The following is a 19987-nucleotide window of genomic DNA, read 5'->3' as shown; positions in this document are numbered from 1 at the left end:
AATGTGTCTTCCAAGGCCGTGTTTTTACAAGGGCTGGGAAACAGAGGGTCCGATTTCCCAGCCGGGTGTCCCAGGAGGGACAATATTACAGAGACCCTCCCCCTCCTCGGCCAGAACATCCTACCTTCCCAACCACCTCCTATGCCACCACTTCTTTCTTCCCACAAGAGGAAGACCATGGCGTTCCAGAGGCAATAGAGGATTCCCAAGATCAAGATCCTCTGCAGGTAAGAGATCTTCTTCCGTATTCTTCCCATATTCCCTTGGGAGGTCAAGTAAGAGATTTTATCCACGTCTGGACTATGATCTCAGCATTAGCATGGATCCTAAACACTGTGAGGGATTATCAAATTGATTTTCTCTGTCAACCAATACAAACACAGCTCCCTCATCCTATAATATTCTCAAAGACAGATCAAGGTCTGATACAACTAGAAATCAAGGAACTTTGTTCCAAGGGCGCATTAGTCAAAATACCCGTAAAATCGCTGGGTTTCCTCAGCAACCTCAACAATTCTGTTTTCTACTGACATTTCAAAATGGAAGGTATCCATTTACTGAGGGATCTACTTTTACAAAAAGATTGTCTTGCAAAAATAGACCTGAAAGACGCCTATCTCACGGTGCCTATGCACCCCATGTCTCAACCCTACTTCCAATTTCTATAGGAAGGTCACAAATACCAATTTACCAGACTACCGTTCGGACTGTGCTCCGCACCATGGTGTTTCATGAAACTCTTGTAACCAGTGATAGCAACTCTGGACTTGGGGTGTACGTCTCATCATTTACCTAGACGACATCCTCATCATGGCTCAGTCTCACTCATTCACATCCACTGGACATTAATTTTTTTTACCAACCTGGGGTTTTTGATCAACCATGAGAAATTAATTCTAACTCCATCGAGACAGATGGAGTTTTTAGGGTTTCTAGTGGATACTCAGTCTGCTACTCTGAGCCGCCTTCCATCCAGGAATTTGAAGACCATCAGGAAAGAAATTCGGTCCGTCCTAAACAAGAATTTAGTGTCTCTCCGAGCCATTGCTCGGATTGTAGGCCTACTCTCTGCCTCAATTCAAGCGATTTTTCCTGCTCCCCTCCACTACAGAGCTCTCCAACGTTTGAAAAGCTCGACATCTGAGGCAAGGGCTGGGTTACTCAGACGAGGTAACTCTAACTCCGGATACCAGGGACGAGCTCCTGTGGTGGCTGAAACACATCCAAGACTGGAACGGCAAGACCATATTCAATTCCACCGCAGACCTAATTATCGAGTCGGACGCCAGTCGACTTGGTTGGGGTGCTCGGTGCAGCTCCCCTTCCACAGGAGGAAAATGGTCCGCAGAAGAAGCTTCCCCTCACATCAATTGCCTAGAGTTCTTGGCAGGATTTTTTGCCCTCAAAAGCTTCACAATGGACAAATCCCATTGTTGTGTTTTTCTTTGGATGGACAATATAGCGGCGGTACAGTATATCAACCGCCTAGGAGGAACCAGATCGGAGATTCTAGCCAATATTGCCAAAGATTTGTGGAATTTCTGTCTAGACAAACATATCCTTCCAGGTTTGTCCAATACTATTGCGGACTGGAATTCCCGATTTCTATCGGACACCAGCGTCTGGAGATTAGATCCCACCATCTTCCATCAGATCAATTCCCTATGGGGTCCACTATATATGGACCTTTTCGCATCCCGCCTCAACTGTCAGCTACTTCGGTTCTTCAGCTGGCGCCCCGCTCCAGAATCTCTAGGTACCGATGCCCTGTCACAACTGTGGCCTACAAAGGTCCTTTACGCTTTCCCTCCATTCACTCTCATCTCGAGGATTCTCTTTCTAACAATGTCTCAACAAGCAACTCTGGTGCTAATAACCCCAGTCTGGCCAACTCAGACCTGGTTCCCCCAGATTCTGGCAATGACTATAGATTATCCACAAATCTTTCCGATTCATCCATTGATCCTTTTAGACCCGAACGGACATCAACATCCTCTGATTCTATCGGATCTTTTGTCTCTAGTAGTCTGGTTCATTTCAGGCCAGCAGGAATTGATTATGGAATTTCACAGTCAGCTATCAACATCCACTTTGATGCCTGGGCTCCAGGCACCCGATCATCTTACAGATCAGCCTGGAAGATTTGGTCTGATTGGTGCGGTCAACGGACATTGGCATTGGATCCCGTATGTGCACCTCTAAACCATATTATAAACTTCCTTTCTGATTCTTTTGATGCAGGGAAGGCATATCGGACTATTAATGTCTACCGATCGGCAATCTCTTTCTATCATGCACCTATCCAGGCTTTACCAATAGGCAAACATCCTTTAGTTTGCAAACTTTTGAAGGGCATTAATTTTCGAAGGCCTCCCACTCCCAAATATCACTCTTCTTGGGACGTTAACTTGGTGCTGGACCTATTTTTAACTTGGGAAGATAATGATCTTCTCCCTCTGAAGTTATTGTCCTTTAAGTTAACCATGTTATTATGTCTAATATCTTTTAAACGTGTTTTGGATGTCCGAGGTTTAGACATATCTCATAGGCAATTTCTACCACAAGGAGTTCAGTTTTCTATTGTCTGTCGTTCCAAAACTAATATCTCTTCTGTTTTCTACCCACTTTCCCTTTACAAGAAAAGCTTTGTGTGGTCAGGTGCCTACGATTCTACGAACATATAACTTTACCTCTAAGGCAGGCATGTCCAAACTGCAGCCCTCCAGCTGTTGCAAAACTACAACTCCCAGCATGCCTGGATAGTTTACAGCTATTATGGCATGCTGGGAGTTGTAGTTTTGCAACAGCTGGAGGGCCGCAGTTTGGACATGCCTGCTCCAAGGAGTCCATCTGTATCCCAACTTATCATTTCCTATTGCAGACCCCATCTACCAGTGTCATCGGAAACCCTAGCTAGATGGGTTTCTCGAACTATGTCCTTGGCAGGGGTGGACACTTCTCTTTTTGGGGCGCACTCCACTAGAGGAACTATGCCCACAAAAATTTGACAATCTGGAGGATCCTTATCAGACATTCTAAAGGCGGCCAACTGTGCCTCAGAATCTACGTTTAATACCTTTTATTTCTGACCTGATCCACACATTTCCACAGTATTATTTCAGTAACCATTAGTTGATATCTATAGTTATTGTTAGAATTATATTATAGAGTATAAGCTTTGAACTTGCATAATGGAGTCTCCTGCCTTGATATAAAATTGAAGATTTTCCTAGTTTTAATGAAGGAAAATATAGATTTTATGAAAGACAGGAGACGAACATTATCCCACCCTACTGACCCAACCCTTGTTTTTATTGTTTTTGTCTCCTCTCTATTAGTCTGAAACATCTTTTATCCTCATGACTGTTCTTCAACGGGTCATCAAATCCTACTACAATCTACAACCAGTGTTATTACCATGGATGTTTACGTTTTCTTCATGCATCCTGTTATCCTTCACCAACTCATCAAGAAAGAAGGACCTTCACATGTTTGATTAGACCTTATATGACCTATGCTGCCTGTTGATTGGCTGTTTGTGAACACTGATTTACATATCTTATGTAAATTTTTCTGTTTTACATTGTTAACTGTTTGCTGCTGGGAGTAAAAAAGAAAGATCTTAAAGCATAATGTTCATCTCCTGTCTTTCATAAAATCTATATTTTTCTTCATTAAAACTAGGAAAATCTTCAATTAGCAAGGCAGAAGATGATCCTGAGGGTTATGGAACAAAAAAATCAAGTGGACCCCAAAAAATTTAATCAGCACTGAGCCAGAGGATCCAATTGGCTGTCCGTCAAGACACTGGACGATCCTCGACCCAAATTAAGGCCCTTACTGATGCTGACTGCAGCCACATAACCATCAGACGGCATCTGAGACTGAAGGGCTTCAAAGACCTCGTCTCCTTGAATGCCACAGAACTGCTCGTTTGGACTTTGCAAGAGAGCACCAAACATGGGACATTCAAAGGTGGAAGAAAGTTTTATTCTCTGATGAGAAAAAATGTATCCTTGATGGTCCTGATGCTTTCCAACGTTACTGGCATGAAAAGCAGATCCCACCTGAGATGTTTTCTACGTACCACAGTGGAGGGGCGCCATAATGGTCTGGGGTCCTTTTTTCTTCAGTGGAACAATGAAGCTTCAGGAAGTGCAGGGGCGTCAAACGGCCGCTGACTATATCCAGATGTTGCAGAGAGCATTCCTCATGACTGAGGGCCCTCGTCTGTGTGGTAACGACTGGGTTTTTCAACAGGACAACGCTACAGTACACAATGCCCGCAGGACAAGGGACTTCTTCCAGGAGAATAACATCACTCTTTTGGCCCATCCTGCGTGTTCCCCTGATCCAAATCCAATTGAGAACCTTTGGGGATGGATGGCAAGGGAAGTTTACAAAAATGGACAACAGTTCCAGACAGTAGATGGCCTTCGTGCGGCCGTCTTCACCACTTGTAGAAATATTCCCACTCACCTCATGGAAATGCTTGCGTCAAGCATGCTGAAGCAAATTTTTGAAGTGATAAACAATAACGGCGGAGCTACTCATTACTGAGTTCATGTTTGGAAGTTGGATTTCTGTTTTGGAGGGGGTTCGTTTTTTTTCGGAGGTGTGGTCCAAAACTTTTGATCAGCTGAAAAACAGCCTGTTTCAGTTTATTCGTTGTTTTCATTAAATTTAATGCTCAAAAAAAGTTTTGTCTCACTCCCATTTCTTCTTGTTGCATGTTTAAGCTCTACTTGGAACCTTGTTAAGATTCAGCCATGCTAAATATGATTTTTTGCCATTTTTCAAGTGGTCTTAAAATTTTGATCAGGACTGTAGTGGTGTAGAACACTGTGCCTTGCAGTAACACGCAAAGGGAGTCTGCTGTGGTAGTGAAACAATACTGTGAGTCCCCCCATTTTGGACCGGGAGCGAGGGTCCAACAAGGTGGAGAGCTAGAAGTCATCCCTCTTCCGAATGTTGACAATTCGGCTGTCACTACGCAAGCAAGTGAGCATGCATTGGGCCATTAGTGCAAGTGACTCAGAGGGACTCCCTGCCTCCATCTCCACTGCATACTGCCACAGTGTGTCTGGATCCTCTGCCTCGTCTTCCTCATCGCCCTGTAGCTCCTCTGGCTGCTCCTGCTCCTCCTCTCCTGTCACCTGTGTAGAAAAGCCACCCATTTCACTACACATTGCTTGTGTTCCAATGTCCTCCTCCTCCAGTTCAGCCCCCACAAGTCTCATGTGGCCATGAGATCTAGGTGCCACATCTCCAGTACCCTGACCAGCCAGATTTACCAGCATCTGTTCCAGGACATGAAGCAGTAGAATGACGTTGTTCATCCCGTAGTCCTGACAATATCTTTTATGGCCTTTCTCTATTCGCATCGTTGGTCCAACATATGGAGAGTGGAATTCCAATGGGTGGAAACGTTGCATATCAGCCTATGTTTGGGGATGCCGTTCTGCTGCTGCAGCTTAAGAAGGGTGTGCTTTGCGGTGTACGAGTGGCTGAAGTGCATGCAAAGTTTCCTGGCCATTTTTAGGATGTCTTGCAGATGTGTTGAAGACTTCAGGAACCGCTTGACAACCAGATTGAACACGTGTGCCATGCAAGGTAGATGGCTCAGCCCTCCTTGATGTAGCGCCAACACCATGTTCTTCCCATTGTCAGTTACCATGGTTTCAATTTTGAGTTGTCACGGAGAAAGCCAGGGTTCGAATTCTTGATGAAGGACACAGAGCAGTTCCTCCCCTGTGTGACTCAGGCAAACAAGGTGCAAAACAGAGTGGCACTGCTGTGCCCTGCACATGTGGTAAGCTGGAGGAAAACTGTGTATTGTCACTGCAGTAGAGGCTGAGGACACTGTGGAGGCAGAGACAGACGTTGTCGCAGGACCAACGACATGAGAACGTGGAGGCATAAGCGGCGTCACCTGGCCAAGTTGCTGGTGTGGCTGTGCAGAAACCACATTCACCCAGTGGGCTGTAAAGGACATGTATTGTCCCTGACCGTAGTTACAGCTCCACACTTCAGCGCTGCCATGCACTTTGGCAGACACTGACAGGATCAAGGACTGGCCCACCTTCTTTTCTGCATACGTGTGCAGGGCTGGTACTGCCTTTTTGGTAAAGAAATGACTTCTTGGGACTCTCCACCTCGGCTTGGCACAAGCCATCAGTTCTCTGAAAGGTGCAGAGTCCACCACTTGGAAAGGGAGGGACTGCAGCACCAGCAACTTGGCCAGAAGCACATTCAGATTCTGCACCGTTGGATGATTGCACGCATAATGTTTTCTCTTGGCAATCACTTCAGTGATCGATTGCTGACAGAGTGACTGACGGGGAGTAGAAGGAGGAGCACCACTACATTCCATGCATTTAATTATGATCAAGTGATTATGTGGCTGGAGGTATATTAGACGGTCAATGGATATAAATTTTACTGCAGGGCAGTGGAGTACAGGCACCAAACATTTGGCATTCACCAGACAGAAAAGAACAAGTAATTATGTGGCTGAAGGTATATTAGATGGTCATTGGATATCAATTTTACTGTAGGCCACTGCAAACAGATGTCAAATACATATGTTTAAAAGAAAAAAAATATATAAAATTGGATTAAAAACATGGCTAAGAATTGATAATGTAGATGGAGGTACATTAGGCGATCACCGTATAACAATTTTACTGTTGGCCAGTTAGATTACAGGCCCCAAAAATTATGCATTCAAAGTACATAAATGATCAAGTAATTATGTGGCCGGAGGTATATTAGACGGTCAATGGATATCAATTTTACTGCAGGCCAGTGGACTACAGGCCCCAAAAAGTATTAATTCACCGTACAGAAAAGCACAATTGATAATGTGACCGGAGGTAAATTAGGCTGTGACCGTATAACAATTTTACTGTTGGCCAGTTAGATTACAGGCCCCAAAAATTTTGAATTCCACCGTGCACAAAAGATCAAGTGATTATGTGGCCGGAGGTATATTAGACGGTCAATGAATATCAATTTTAATGCAGGCCAGTGGACCACAGGCCCGAAAAACTTATTCATTCACTGTACAGAAAAGCACAATTGATAATGTGGCTGGAGGTAAATTAAGCAGTAACCATATAACATTTTTATTGTTGGCCAGTTAGATTACAGGCCCCAAAAATTATGCATTCGCCTTACATAAATGATCAAGTGATTATATGGCTGGAGGTATATTAGACGGCCATTCAATATCAATTTTATTGCAGGCTAGTGTAGTACAGGCCCCAAACATTAGGCATTCGCCGGACAGAAAAGAACAAGTAATTATGTGGCTGGAGGTATATTAGACGGTCATTGGATATCAATTTTACTGCAGGCCAGTACAAATAGATGTCAAATACATATGTTTAAAAAAACTAAAATTATAAAATTGGATTAAAAACATCGCTAATAAATTCCCCCCTCTTGAAAAAACCCCAAATGATAGTTGAAATTCGATAACACGTGGTCATCACAGGTCTTGAATTCCTTTGAGGGTCCCAAACATTAGGCATTCCCAGGACAGAAAAGGCCTTTTATGCCGCTGTATTTACCTAAGACAGGGATCATTATTTGTTCTGGGTGGTGGCGGATATTTGTGGGCTGTCATGAGGAAATTCTATTAAACGTGGTCGTCACAGGTGTTGAATTCCTCTGAGATCCATTCCTCATTCATTTTTAGAAATGTGAGGTAGTCCACACTGTAGTGAGCTAGGTGAGTGCGCTTATCGGTCACGATCACCCCTGCTACGCTGAACTTCCTTTCGGACAGGACACTCAGTGAGGGGCAAGCCAAGAGTTCCATGGCAAATTGTGCCAGCTCTGGCCATAGGTCAAGCCGGCACACTCTGTAGTCCAGGGGTTCCTCGCTTCTCAGAGGGTCCACATCGGCCGTTAACCCGATGTAGTCGGACACTTGTCATTCTAGGCGTTCCCTGAGGCTGGATCTGGAGGGCGGCTGTCGATGGGTTGGCTGCAAGAATGATCTCATATCTGAAGTGACCAACACATCTTCAAACGGCCCTCTTCTTGCATACGCTGTAGGATTGGTACTCGCAACTGTTTCTCTGTGGGTCGAACTTCCTCGGGCAGTGCCCGCAACAGCAGAATGCAGCATCTCTCACAGCAAGGCATGAAAATGCTGCATTCTGCCAACCCTCTGTGATGCTGGTAACATGTCTGCCATTTTATGTTTGTAACGGGGGTCTAAGTACGTTGCCACCCAGTACTGGTCCTTGCCTTTATGCTTTTTATACGGGGGTCCCTCTTCAAACACTGGAGCATGAAGGCCCCCATTTGCACTAAATTGGAAGCGGTGGAGCGGCCTGGCTCCTGCTCATCGCCCAGGAGAATGTCGCCCTCGGTCTCCTCCCCACATCCACGGACAACACCAGGGATCCCAGAAAAGTTTAAAGCATGCTATCCTTGCTCCTCCTCCTCCTCCCCCCAGGCACTATCCTCATCTGACTCCTCTTCAGACTCCTGCTGACTTGTCTCAGATGGAGTAGTCCCCCCATGGGAATTCATTCAGCATTGCGAGTTCCTCATCTTTCTTCTCCTGCTCCTCAATGGCTTATTCAATGATGCAATGCATGCTCCAGAAAGAAGTAAGGTACGATGTCACTGATGGCCCTGGCTGCGACTGACCAGTTTGGTGATCTCATTAAATGGCCGCAGAAGTCTGCATGCACCATGCATGAGCAGCCCCTGTCGCAGTGAAAAAAAAAACAAGCTCCCCAGATCCTGTCCTGCCGCAGAATTTGTACAGGTAGTCGTTAATGACACGTTTCTGCTGAAGAAGCCTATCAAGCGAATACAAGGTGGCGTTCCAGAGCGTCAGGCAGTCACAAATCAGACGTATGATGGGCCAGTGGTGTCGCCGCTGAATGTCAGCAAGGCGAGCCATGGCCGTGTAAGATCTAAAATGGCCAGAGATTTTCCTGGCCTGCCGCAAGACGTCCTGGACCCCGGGGTATTTGCAGCAAATCGCTGCAGGACTAAGTTCAGGACGTGTGCCATGCACTGCACGTGTGTCATTTTGCCCTGTTTCAGCACGCTCAGCAGATTGTCACCATTGTTGCATACCACTTTACCAACTGTCAAATTGAGCGGGGTTAGCCACTGATAGGCCTTTGACCTCAGAGCTGAAAGCAGTGCAGGACCCGAGTTGCTCATTGCTTCTAGGCACAATAGCTACAGCACAGCATGGCAACGTCTCACCTGGCACGTCAAATAGGTTCCGGGGAGCTTGGGGGTGCAGCAGAAGAGGCGATAGCAGTGGAAAAGGAGGAGTCAGCCGAGGCGGAGACAGAGTATGGAGTAGAAGGAAGAGAAAAAGAAGAGGCAGGCCTGCATGCAATCCATGGCGCTAACACCAAATCCACATGGGTGCCACGGGTTACATGTTTGACGGCCGTCAGAAGGTTCAATTAGTGGGCAGTAAAAGTTATGTACCTTCCCTGCCCATGTTTGCTAGACCACGTGTCTGTGGTCAGATGTATCTTGGCACAGACACTGTGTGCCAGAGATATATTAACTTGCCACTGAACGTGGCTATATAGTTTAGGGATGCCCTTCTGGGAGAAATATTTCCTTCTGGGGACCTTCAATTGCGGTGTGCCAATGGCCACAAATTTTGTAAAGGCCTTTGAGTCCACCAATTTATATGGCAGTAGTTGGTGGGCTAGAAGTTCTGACAAGCCAGCGGTCAGCCGTTGGGCAAGAGGATGAACACGACGAAGGCACTGAGGAAAGAGGAGAAGGAGAAGAAGCAGGACGTGGAGCACCAGGAGTGTATCTTTGTGGGTTGTGACGGTGTTGCTCCCACTGGGCTCGGTGCCTTCTTAAGGCGGTCGTTCCTAGGTGAGTGCTGGGCTTACCGCGACTTATGCATTGACAGCACAGGCTGCAGATGGCAACACTATTATCAGCAGCTGACACGTTAGAAAAAGCCCACACTGCGGAGCCATGTGCCGCCATCCTGGGAGCGCAAGATATCACCATGCATGGTGGATGGCTCACTCCAGATACATTTGCAGTCTGCTTTTTGTCTCCTGTGCACTGTGAGTTCTGCCTGCTTCTCCTCCTTCTCCTCCCTATCGGCTGCTCCATCTCTCCCTCTGAACTCCCCTCCTCTTCCTCTCTTGTGGGAACCCATGTGACGTCCATCTACACGTCATCAATGTCACCTTCACCAACACTGACATTAGAGATCTCAGAATAGGCAGCAACAGCGGGGACCACCCTCCTTGGGCTGATCTGGGTACTGTCGTCAGACCGCTGGGTGGCGGCCGTTGCTACCTCCTCTTCCTCATCCGATGCCAAGAATGGCTGCGCATCAGTAAGGTCTGGAAATTGATGGGAAAATAATTTGATTTGAGTGGAGGGGCTATAAAGGTGGTGGATGGTGGTGGTGTCTTTGGGGGTGCACACAGCAGAGAGTGAGGAGGGTGCTGATACAGAGGAAGAGGAGGGTGCAGAAGCGGAAGGCTGAGTGAGCCACTCAACCAACGCTGGTGCGTCCTTTAACGTAGTCGCACGCACCTTCTCCAACTTCCCACTTAGGCTCCGGCCTGTTGCACATGCTTGACCCATACTACCCCTGCAAAACGTCCTGCCTCTTCCTCTGCCTGTCATTTTCAAAATGACCCTGTACCAAAGTCCCTAGAGAAGAGCAGTATTTGTGGAAGCAGGTATACAGAACCCCTTAATCAGTTTTTTTTTGTGGGCAACTGTTATATCACACCAGTTGCAATTAGCTGTTCCAATGGCGTTTTGTGCCTCTATATAGCTGCGGTATCTCAGCAAAACCGTACACAAATGCTGCACAATACAAATGCACTATATAAAAATTATATTCAAGGTATATCGCACCCCTGCCTCAGATTTATTTGGGGGCAAGTGGTATATCACACCAGTTGCAATTAGTTGTTCCAATGATATTTGTCCCTCTGTATAGCTTTGTTATCACAGCAGGACCGCACACAAATGCCACACAATACAAATGCACTATATAGAAATTATATCATAGGTATATCATACCACTGCCTAAATCAGATTTTTTGGGGGGCAACTGGTATACCACACCAGTTGCAATTAGTTGTTCCAATGGCATTTGTCCCTCTGTATAGCTGCGGTATCTCAGCAGAACCGCACACAAATGCTGTACTATACAAATGAACTATATAGAAATTATATTTTAGGTATATCGCACCCCTGCCTCAATCAATTTTTTTTGGGGGTAACTGTTATATCACATCAGTTGCAATTAGTTGTTCCAATGTCGTTTGTTTCTCTGTATAGCTGCGGTATCTCAGTAGAACCGCAAACAAATGCAGCACAATACAAATCTACTATAATATACTTTCTATGTTAGGAAGTATATTATAAGTATATTACAACCCTCAGTATGTCACACCTATCGATAGCTATCTATACTAGTGATCAGCGGCAGGGTTCATATTCGAATTCGCGATATTTCTAGAAAACTTTGTAGAATATTAGTCGAATATTCGTGAATTTGAATATTCGTTATATTCGACGATTTTTTTTACTTGAAAAATCGGCAAGGTAATGATCGCATAATATGTAAATTTTTGTAATGGTAATTTTTATCGCAAATCTTTCAATTGCCGAGTAAAAACATGATTCCTCCCTGCTTCTTGCTTGTGGGCCAAAGAGTCATAGCACTATATCGAATATATTAGTTTCAAATATTCGTAATATTCTAAAACAAGAATATACAGCAATATAGAGAATATTCGAAAAAAATTACAACTATTAGACAAAGAAGATTATACCACTATATTAGCTAAATTGCTCTATATTATTTTTTTTCGAATATTCGCTCTATTGCTATATATTCTTCTTTTAGAATATTATGAATATTCGAAAAAACTAATATATTCGATATAGTGCTATATATTTGTTTTTTAGAATATTCATCATTTTTCCCATTTAAAGTGAGACATTGGCCCACAAGCAAGAAGCAGGGAGGAATCATGTTTTTACTATTCAATTGAAAAATTTGCGATAAAAATTAGCATTACAAAAAGTCGCATTACGAAAATTCGCAATCGACACTACTCCTAAAGTCAAATATACTGCAGCCTTCTCATTTGCCCACAAGCTAGAAACAGGGAGGGATCATGTGCACTGATTAAAAAAAATGTCTAATATTTAAAATTACGAATATATATCACTATATTCTAAATAGTTGCGAATTTTCAAAGTACCTATATTCGCGATAAAAATTTGCAATTCGAATATTCGTGATCAACACTAATCTATACCAGTCTTTAAAAGGACTTTTGTGGCCCTATTAGCTAGCGTTTGGTGTCTCTATACTCTCTAACAGTCTGTCCCTGCTCCACACAGCAACCTCTCCCTACACTGGCAAAAAACTGAATGTAAATGGCGGCCAGATCGGGTTTATTTATAGGGTAGGGTGTGTGTCCATGTGCTGAAATGTCTCACTTGGCTGTCCTGTCCCACTTGATGGATGTGTCATGGGTCAAAGTTCTGCACAATGCAAAGAATATGGTGCCGGCCGACTTCGCCATATGTTCAGCGAACAAGCAATGGGGCTTAGGATGTGAGGTGCGGGACATAGTTAAATTCAGGAGGACATGTGCGGTCACTGGCCGATAACATGAGTACCTGATTCTCACTAGGTAAATTACAACTGATAGCTTATTATGTAACCAGCCAGCGGCAGAGATGGGTGCTTGGATGGCTCCCTGGGCTTTGGCCCACCAGGAAATTACCCTGTAAGGTCTATGGCCAATCCGCCCCTGATGGACGACTGTGGCTTGCTACTACTACTGGCTGGAAAGCTGGTGTCAACAGTGCCAAAATCATCACTGGCATGTGGCATTATCTTCTTCATTTGCACACTGTCTTTTACCAGCCATTTCATTTTTAATCTGAAACTTTTCAAGAAAAACAATAAGATGTCATGCAATATGTCAAATTAAATAAAAATAAAAAGTTTGGGGGAAAAAATGGTCAAGTGGGCATAGTCCAGTGTAATATGCAGTAACTGTGAGGCAGAACAACGCATCAGATACAGTAGTTTATCAACTGAAGTTTTTTAACCCCTTCCTGGCCATTGTCAAGATATTTTTGTCAAGATATCCATATGTGAATAATTTTTTTGCAGGACAAGTTGCACTTTTTAATGGCACCATATAATATTGCATGTGATGTAGTGTATACATGGAAAAAGTCCCAAATGGTTTGGAACTGAAAAAAAACATAACTTCACCACATTTTTATGCGCTTCATTTTTTTTGTGTTTCTTATGCAGTAAAACTGACTAACTTAAAGGGGTTATCCAACCCCAAAAATGCCACCTCCCCCCAAATGCCCGAGCCCCTCACACAGATTGTACTCACCTTGCTCTCTGGTAACCGCGTTGCTTCTGCTACCCGCACTAGGGAGGCTCGTCCCAGCCGCGGCCTGCTATTGGCTGCCCCCTCCCTGCGTCATACGATTGAGTGGCAGAGATCCCGTAAGTGCACAGTTCACCACCGGGCCCGGCGCCAGCTATCCCTAGTAGAATGCCATTAACTGGCGCAGGTCTGGCCCAGTGGTGAATTGCACAAGCAAGGCATCTCCAGTGATTACAGGACAGGCCAGACGAGAGGTTAGGGAGAAATTATGCACGCAGTAGGGAGAGCGGCCTGGGCACTTACTGCCTGAGTCCCGCCCCTGGGCACTTGTGAGCCCTCATTTGCATATCATTAAAACCATGTTTTTGCTGTTTATGAACATCAGAACAACGGTACCATTTAAATCATGTTTATTTGTGCTACAGCATTATGTAAGCAGCGCAGAAGGTGACATTTTGATAACAGTTGCATTATTCACAGTGACACATTGATTGCTGTCTCTAAAACCTATCTCTCTGTCAATTAATTACAATGCTTACTAGCTTTTGTCTTCTCACTGTGAAAATCTCTTTGACACTAAACTAGCTGCATTCTGTATTTTAAAGGGATTCTGTCACCAAGTTTTAGGCTATAGAGATACGGACATGCACGGCTAGATCGCCGCTAGCATGTCCGCAATATACCGGTCCTATAGGACTGTGTGCTTTTATTTTCTTTTAAAAAGCCTGTGAAGGAGCCTAGCACCGCCTATGTCCTCCGAATCTTCTCCTATCGTCACCGATAGATTGCCGTAATCTCGCGATGCGCGACCTCGTGCATGCGCAGTTCCTTTCCTGAGGCTGATCCCAGCACAGGGAAGGAACACTATACCGGCACTGCGCATGCGCGAGCTCGCCCATCGCGAGTTTATGGCAATCTATCGGTGACAAAAGGAGGAAATTCGGAGGACATAGGCGGTGCTGGGCTCCTTCACAGGCGGGCGTGACTGGGCACCAGGAAGGTTCGTACAGCCCCTTGGGCAGCTTACAAGACTAATTTACATATCTCTAAAATCCTTTTTTAAAGAAAATAAAAGCACACAGCCCTATAGGACAGGTATATTGCGGACATGCTAGCGGCGATCTAGCCGTGCATGTCCGTATCTCTATAGCCTAAAACTTGGTGACAGAATCCCTTTAAGATCTTTTTTCAGCTAGATGTCTGATTACCATCCCTCCTATGTATAAGCTAAAAAAAAACACATGGCTGAGATGTTTTATAGTGCCTATGACACGTCCATTGAGCGATCACTACATGAAAGCTATAGTATTTTATGATTGGCTGAGGCTGACTGCAAGGCGTTGTGTGCAAGCCTGCTGGATTGGGGTATCGTGTAAGGTCATGTGATAATTCTTCCATGTCTTCTGATCTGAAAAATGATGGGTACCATTTTGAGCAATTTGCATGGAAAGAATCTCAAAAGTTTTGGATTTGCTGGAAACCAAAGTTTTCAGTAATTGTGCAGAATCAATTCCCTTATCTTTACCAGGAAATATAAAGTTTGAGTGGTCTGGAAGTGGTAAAATAATCTCTATGCTTATTTAGGAGTATACATAGAAAAATAATAATTACATTGCCTTCTCAGAAGGCAGCATTGGTACTGGTTCTATCTTATTATTTGATACTGTGGTGAAAGATCATGGGATTTATAGCATAGCACATAAAAAAAACCATCAATAATTACATTTAAATAATGGGTGCTGTCCTGTAGTGATGACCGAGCACCAAAGTATTCGGGTGTTCGGCCCGAACACATCGCGATATTCGTGCGCTCGGCCGAGCACCCGAGTATAATGGAAGTCAATGGGAGATAATCAGACACCCCCTGCTCGGAAGAGGGGAGAGTGCCTGGTCCATTGGAAAAGGTCAGAAAGTGACAAAAACACCACCAAAATGGATCGGGAACAGCATGGGGACGAAGTCTGGAAGTCTGGATGCATCTTGGACTCCCAGGTCACTGCGGGGAACCATTTTGTCCGCGTTGTGCCCCACTTTTGCAGACTGACCAAAATACGTACAAAACCGCCCAAAAAAGTCAATGTTACAGTAAAAATTGTTAAGAAACATTCTTTCCTGTATATTAAATTATATATAAAGTGTATGTGCTGCAAAAAAATTACAAGCAAGAGGCACTCCGAAACAGCCTGTATATCACATAAAGGAGGGCCTCATTCACATTGTGTTACAATTTTTCAGGTAGTGGAACTCCTACACTCATAAAGCCTATGCACAAAGTGAAAGGGCTGCCAAAAATTACAATGAACCGGCACTCCAATACACCCTTTGTTACACATAAAGGAAGGCATCATACACACCCTTGAAAAATTTATCATTGATGGCCTGCTGGTGTCCCTCAAAAACATTAGGCGCAATGGCCTGCTGATCTGACCATCTAAAACATTATGGGCGGTGGCCTGCTGCCAATTTGGTGACTATAGTTAACCTGAGGTCGATGAACGTCCCTGTCATGCCCCGCCCTGACTATGTGCGGAGGTTGGCCAGAATAGCAGCACGAGTTTAGTGTTTTGTTTTGGAGCCGTGCTGGATCCGCCTCCCATCAGGTGCACTGGGTGGGGTCATTAGTTTAAATAGCACTCCAGCCCAGTGCTCTGAGCGGATTATAGGAATCACTTTGGTCTTTGAAGCTAGGAAGGAAGGTTGTCTGTTCCAGCTCAGAAAGATAAGTGTTGTTTCAAGTTTGATTGCTTTGTGTCATCTCTCCCATTCAGGTTCTGTGCTCCTATTCCCCCTCTTCACCATCTGAGGGAATTTAGGGTGTTTCAGCCCAGGCACGGGGACACATCATACCTACCACCAAGGTCTGCATGTGGGCTAAACAGTGCCGGGAGAGAGGTCAGAGATTAGCTAGGAGGTGACCCTTCCCCTGCCTCTCGCCTAGAGCCTGGTTGGTGGTTTATCTGTTAGCCTGAGTGCACGTCCACCGTGACATTATAATCCGCCCAAAACTTTGACTGTCATTACTCAGCGGTTTTGTGATGACGGCAATTGAAGCATTAGTTGACCGCATGCAGGGGCTATCCCTAGAGGTTGCGGAGCTGCGTGGTTCGGTCGCACGGTGTCAGAGTGCTCTGGCATCAGGAGGAGGTCAAGTTTGTGTGGAGCCTAAAGTGGCTCTTCCTGATCGTTTTTCAGGGGGTATGGATGAATGGATGACTTTGTCCGTTTTAGAGAGTCCTGCAAATTGTACTTTCGGCTGCGTCCATCGTCGTCAGGTGATGAGAGTCAGAGGATAGGTATAATTTTTTCTCTGCTTAAAGGGGACACGCAATCCTGGGCCTTTTCTCTGCCACCTGGTTCTCGGGCACTCTGGTCGGTGGAGGAATTTTTTAAGGCTCTGGGATTAATCTACGATGACCCAGATCGGGTCTCGATGGCAGAGTCGCGATTACGTAATTTGTTTCAGGGGGAACATACTGTAGAGGCTTACTGTGTTGAATTTAGGAGATGGGCTACTGAATCAGAGTGGAATGATCCCGCGTTACGTAGCCAGTTTTGTCAGGGGTTATCTGAAAGATTGAAGGATGCTCTTGCTTTTCATGAATACCCAGACTCTTTGGAGAACGCCATGTCTTTAGCAGTACGGCTAGACAGACGTATCAGAGAGAGGTATAGGGCTCCCCCTGTGCAAGGTATCCCTTCTGTGAGTGGTTTCATCTCTACTGCCTCCCCGGGTGATGTTACAGGTAATGCGGGGGTAGCAGCGGAACCCATGCAATTGGGTCAGATTTCTTGCCATTCTGATAGTAGAGACTTTAGGAAATTGCACAAACTATGTTACTATTGTGGAAAGAGTGGTCATTTTGTTTTTGCTTGTCCTTATGTTAAACCGCAGGTGGTAGAGAAAAAGAAAAAAAAAACTTCCCTGACACTTGGTAGCATGAATGGTGTAGTGGAGCAGGCAGGTATGCAAGCTCCCTGCAGTTCCCGTTTTCTCCTTCCAGCTATGGTGGCGCTGAAGTCAAGAAATGTTTTTGTTGAGGTGTTCCTTGATTGTGGTGCTGGGGTAAACCTAATTGACTTTCTTTTCCTTCAAAATCTAGGACTAAGTACTTGCACTTTAGAGAACGAGATTTGTGTTTTTGCAATTGATTCTTCGCCTCTTTCTCAAAGGAGCCTTACTCACATTGTTCATGGTATTCACTTAAGGGTGGGTGATTCACATGTTGAAATTATTTCTTGTTTTGTCTTGAAGGATTTGCCAGCTCCTATAGTTTTGGGGTTGCCATGGTTGACTAAACATAACCCAATTATAGACTGGAAAGCGAGACAAATCATCGGTTGGAGTGAGTTTTGTTCGGACAATTGTTTTGGCACATCTATCTCTGGTGTGTCCATTACGGCTTTACCTCAGTATCTCTCAGATTTTGCGGATGTCTTTTCAGAGGGTGGGGCTCAGGAATTGCCCCCTCATCGTGACTATGATTGTCCAGTTAATCTCATCCCAGGGGCTAAGTTGCCAAAGTCTCGGCTTTACAACCTTTCTCAACCCGAAAGAGAGGTCATGCGAAGGTATATCGCCGAGAGTTTGGCAAAAGGTCATATTAGACCATCTAAGTCTCCAGTGGCAGTGGGTTTGTTCTTTGTGAAGAAAAAGGATGGATCACTGAGACCGTGTTTGGATTTCTGGGAATTGAACCGTATTACAGTCCGGGATCCATATCCCCTGCCTTTGATCTCTGATCTTTTTGATCAGATTGTGGGAGCCAAGGTGTTCTCCAAGTTAAATTTGAGAGGGGCCTACAATCTGATCAGAATCAAGGAGGGGGATGAGTGAAAAACGGCCTTCAATACGCACGAGGGTCATTTTGAGAACCTGGTTATGCCTTTTGGGTTGACGAACGCGCCACCAGTATTTCAGCGATTCGTCAATGACATTTTTCATCATTTGGTGGGGAGGTTCGTAGTAGTTTACCTGGATGATATTTTAATTTATTCTCCTGATCTGAAGACCCATCAGGATCATGTGAGACAGGTTTTGACGATCCTTCGGGAGAATAAATTATATGCTAAATTGGAGAAATGTTTGTTTGCGGTGCAAGAGCTTCCGTTCTTGGGATACTTGCTTTCTGATTCTGGTTTTCGTATGGACCCCGAGAAGGTCCGGGTGGTTCTGGAATGGGACCGACCAGAGAATCAGAAAGCCTTGATGCGGTTCTTGGGGTTTACGAATTATTATAGAAAATTTATTTCGAACTACTCTACCATAGTAAAACCTCTCACTGATATGACCAAGAAGGGCGCCGACGTCTCTGTCTGGTCGGATGAGGCATTGCAGGCCTTTTCGGCTATTAAGGAGCATTTTGCGTCTGCTCCCATTCTGGTGCAGCCGGATGTGTGTCAGCCATTTGTAGTGGAGGTTGATGCATCAGAGGTGGGGGTTGGTGCGGTGTTGTCACAGGGTTCATCCCCTGGCAAGTGGGTCCCGTGTGCCATTTTTTCCAAGAAGCTCTCGGTCGCCGAGAGGAATTATGATGTTGGAGATAGAGTTGTTGGCTATCAAGTTGGCCTTTGAGGAATGGCGTCACTGGTTGGAGGGGGCGTCTCACCCCGTTACGGTATATACAGACCATAAAAATTTGGCTTACCTGCAATCTGCCAAGCGTCTGAACCCTGGGCAGGCCAGATGGTCACAGTTTTTTACCAGGTTCAATTTTGTGGTTACCTTTCGCCCAGGGGTCAAGAACGTCAAGGCAGATGCCTTGTCTCGCAGCTTTTCTGGGGGAGGTGATTCAGAGGATCCTGCGCCGATTTTAGCGGATGGGGTCGTGGTCTACGCTCTTTACCCTGAATTGGAGATGGAGGTGTTGGGAGCCCAGGAGGGGGCTCCTGGTTCTTGTCCCCCAGGGAGGTTGTTTGTTCCTGAGGGCCTGCGATACAAGATGTTCAAGGAACATCACGATACTGTCCTTGCTGGACATCCTGGTGGTAAGTCCACCTGTGATCTGGTGTCCCGGAGGTTCTGGTGGCCAGGGTTATGTAAGAGCATTGAGAATTACGTGACAGCCTGTGAAACCTGCGCTCGGTCAAAGGTTGCTCATACTCGACCGGCTGGTTCACTTCTTCCATTGTCTATTCCGTCTCGTCCTTGGACGCATTTGTCTATGGACTTTATTACGGATCTACCGAGTTCCTCCGGGAGAACAGTGATTTTGGTGGTAGTTGACCGTTTCAGTAAAATGGCTCACTTTATATCGCTAACTAGTCTGCCTAACGCTAAGACTCTTGCGCAGATTTTTGTGGATAATATTGTGAAATTGCATGGTATTCCTTCGGATGTGGTCTCTGATAGGGGCACGCAGTTTGTCTCCAGGTTTTGGAGGGCGTTCTGCTCTCGGCTTGGCATTCAACTTTCGTTCTCTTCGGCTTTTCATCCGCAGTCGAATGGTCAGACGGAGCGTACTAATCAAAACCTGGAGACCTACTTGAGGTGCTTTGTGGCTGAGAATCAGGAGGACGTCCTCATTCTTGTCCTTAGCAGAATTTGTGTTGAATAACCGTAGGCAGGAGTCCACGGG

This window comes from Bufo bufo, chromosome 4 (assembly GCF_905171765.1).
Source record: "Bufo bufo chromosome 4, aBufBuf1.1, whole genome shotgun sequence".
Classification (NCBI taxonomy): domain Eukaryota; kingdom Metazoa; phylum Chordata; class Amphibia; order Anura; family Bufonidae; genus Bufo; species Bufo bufo.
The sequence above is the reverse complement of the archived record's forward strand: the minus strand, read 5'-3'. Positions refer to the sequence as shown.